The following is a 4,106-nucleotide window of genomic DNA, read 5'->3' as shown; positions in this document are numbered from 1 at the left end:
AACCGCTGCACCAATTTCTTCCAAACTTGGCACAGTTGTTGGCCTTGGCACAGCATAAAAAATCGCCGAAACTTTTTAAAATCGGACAATAACCACGCCCACATCCCATATAACGGTAATTTAGAGAAATACAAAATCTTCGATAAATCAGTAAATATTGAAGCTAATTTATTCAAAATTGATGCTTGCAACAATTCTTTACCAAGAAATACGATTATGGTAAAAAATTGGAAAATGGGCGTGGCACCGCCCACTTATGATCACATATAAGTATATCGGTAACCGTTCTACCAATTTGTACCAAACTCGGTGTGGTTATTGTGCTTGCCACATATAAGCAATACGTTGAAAATTATTGAAATCGGACTAAAATAACGGCCGCTTCTCATATAACGGTAAATTTCAGAAATGCTTGAAACTTGAATATTTCGAAATTGAAGGACGCTAATTTACTCAAAATTGATACACCACGGCTTACCATCTAGCGGAAGGTTTCGGAAAGGTGAAAAAACATATATTTAATACTTGCGCCGGGTATTTAATGTTCGGCTTCGCCCGAACTTAGACTTTCTTACTTGTTTTTTTATAACTTTTTGCCATTAATGAAAACTTTACTAGTTTGCATTGTTAAGTTAAGCGTACACGAAATTTCTTTTATTGAGCTGAATTACAACAATAACACCACTCTGTGACTGCCAAAATGTACAAATGTATAAATTGTGCGATCTTCGCTTTAGACAGAAATCTTGTCAGAGACTTGCAAACACTCAATAGGGCTACGAGAGACCCATCTACACAGTCTACGTGAGAGTTATTTAGCGAGACTTTTTCGCCATGTACACAGTCTAGGGACACGAATTTCGATATGATACGATACCATATCGATATTTTTTCCATACGACACCGATACTTTTTACCCGATAGTTTTCAAACAATATTTTTTGGAATCGAGAGCCAGAACCTTGGTATCGTATCGAATCATAAATGTACATTACAAAGTTAATGTGACTAATATTATACAATGAAAAATTCAAAAACTCTGGGTATTGGGCAAGCCTATTTGTTTACAGTTTTTTGAAATAATATTTGAAATATTTAAGGTTAATTTTTCAAGTTCAAAAATGTAAAAATCTCTTCTGATTTTTATATCAGCCGAAGAATCTGACGCGACGTAACATGACGTTACGCTACCTAAATTTCCATTGAAACTTTTTTTTAATAGGCGTGTTTTTTTACGCGCATACCTACGTTCGCTTAAAAATTTAATGGAGCTATGGATTTATATGAAAGTTGAAGAGATTGAGAGTGTTGTTGGTTTTTTAAGTTATAATTTTATTACTCACTAGCCAATGCCCGCTTACTTCGCGGCGCCTAATAAGAGCTTTTGCGTAGGCCAAAATTAGTCTGTAAAGTCAAAAGTTTTGATTTAAGTTGAAACCACTAAGGTGCAGTATCCTCCTCACACATAGGCCAATAATAGTAAATAGTATTCGGTGTCATGAGCTTTACCGATGGTCTTATTTCCACCTGTGAGATCTCTGCCAAGCATGCGTAATCTTTTTGTATGATCTTGCAACCACAACATTGGTGCGATACGTATGCCAATAACAGTTCTTATAGGGAAACTCAAGAGCACAGAAGTGCGTTTTCTGTTATAGGAGGGCCAAGAATCCTCGCTGTCCAACAGGATGAAAAGTTTACCGGTACATTGCTAAATGAGTCGTGTGATCTCTTAAGTATCTTTCAAATAAAGCACGGTGATCTTTTCTTTTTAATTCGACACTTTTACAATTCGTGATAAAATTTATGAACTGATTTCTGGGTAGATGCAAGACCGCATGATCGTGCATGAGGGCGTCAGAAAAACTTAACCCCATCCAAACTAAATTCGTATAACTTAAACATAGGTCCAAAGCAGACCAACCACACGTGGTTTCTATACATTTCGGCTGCAGCGCCATCCATNCAGCGGCACTAATCGGGTAAATTTTTATCAAAAGAATTTTCCATCATACAGGTACATAGCTCACATTTAAAATTTGAACGAAATCGGTTAATAAATACGATTTTTATAAATAACTCTACTCCAGCACCACCTAGCGAGTTTTATAGTAGCATGTAATTGGACCATATATGTATGTAAGATAACCTTCGACAACCTGACGGAACTCTATTCAGTGTTTTTTGACTTTATTCTGAACAACGAAAACGGCTATCATTTTATGCAAATAGGTATGTAGATAGGACAGTTTATAGCGAAACTCGTAAAAGCAAAGCTCCATTCTTTGTGAAAAATTTTAAAAATTTCTTCAAAATTTTCACATAAATTTTACCTTGCTGAAAATTAAAGACAAAGTTACAATAGTTCAATGGGATTTAGAAATCTAGGAGAAAATGGTTCCCAATCGAATGATATTTGCGCGTTTACGTAAATGTATATCGAGCCAGACTTTCCAATAGTTACCACTGTTCGCCATAACTACGGTATTGATAACATATGTAGCTGTGTAGAATTTCAGGGCGTTAGCGTAAGCAGTTAAGCTATATGAGAAGTTCAGTTTGTATGGAAGGAAGGAGCCACGCCCCTTTCCCAATGCATTTGTAATATATGCATCAGTGCTATGTTTCAGTTCCCCAGCGTAATTGGTTTTAGAGATATATTGGTTTTTTACGTTTTAGTCTGTAAAAGAATTTTAGGAATAACCCGAGCTACATACCGAGTAAATTTTTGGTCAGAATATTTATTTTCAAGGTGTTGCCAAATATGAACCAAGTCGATGCAGCCGTTTAGTAGTTTAGTGAAATACATTGTAAAGAGAAATGTATGAAATTGTAAAACGTGACGTCTCAGATTTCTTAATTTTTTGGCAGCAACAACGAAAAGTTTTAATTTTTTTTAGTGAAAAACCTTCCACACAGAAATAAAAAACAATTAAGTTTGTGGTTATATCAAGGCGAAATTTTGAGACCGGTCCGTTGCTAACTCTAAATATAAACAACGACGCACTGGAAAAAGTTAATACGTTCAAATACCTAGGAATAATGATCGACGATAAACTAAAAAAAAAAAAATGGATTCTATTTTTTCAATTAGAGCTCTAGCAATATATGCACTTCGGTGAAAACTGCATTTAATTCCAAACATTAGCTTTTGTGTGATGCGCTTACAAACATACAGACAAACATATCAAAATTTTATATTTGGCTTCTGTTGATATAATAAACCCCCTATTAATTTTTCTTTAACCTCTATTATGTACAGGTATCGGCCTGTTGCAATTTTATTATTCTCAAATACTCTCGTTTGATACCCATATGGCAACACTTAGTTTATATTATAAATTTAACTGAATTAAAGTTTTCAAATAAGGGGCAACCCGCTTCAAGAATATTTTCAAAAGTATGCTTCCTAATCCTTTTTAGTTTAATATTCGTATTGCAATATTTCATTTATTTTAAAAATTTTAATGAATACAATTTTTCAATTAGTTGGCAAATCCCCTAAAAATATTTTCAGCATTAAAATTTCCTAGCCTCTTTAGTTTGATCAATATTGCAATATTTAATTTATGCTATCAAATAAATTAAATTAAAGTTTTCAAATAGGTGGCAACCTTCCACAAAAATATTTTCAGCTGTAAGCCTTTGTAAATTTCTTTCTTTTGACAGCCATATTGCAGTATCCACTTTACCGTATCAATTGACCTAAACTGAAATTTTAAACACAGGTGGCAACTCTCAAATTTTTTCTTCTATATTGGAAGCTAGATCTCTAGCGATACATCGGTGAAAACTGCATTGAATTCCATGTTTTCACCTGATGCGCGTACAAATATACAGACAGACAGAGATTCAAAAATTCTAAAAATTTTTTATTTTTCTTCTGTAGATTTAATAAAAACCCATCATATTAATTTTTCTTTAATATCTATAAGGTACAGCCGTCGACCTGTTACAATTTTATTATATGTATAGATGTAGATATAGATTTCATTTATTTTATCAATTTAATACAATAAAATTTTTCAAACAGGTGGCTGCCCTCCCTAAAAATATTTTAAAATGTAAATTTTCAAACAGGTGGCAACTCTAAAAAGATATTTTTG

The sequence above is a fragment of the Rhagoletis zephyria genome, unplaced genomic scaffold (genome assembly GCF_001687245.7).
Source record: "Rhagoletis zephyria isolate East Lansing unplaced genomic scaffold, Rhagoletis_zephyria_1.1 Rzeph_scaffold_00226, whole genome shotgun sequence".
Lineage (NCBI taxonomy): Eukaryota > Metazoa > Arthropoda > Insecta > Diptera > Tephritidae > Rhagoletis > Rhagoletis zephyria.
This window is presented reverse-complemented; position numbering follows the sequence as displayed.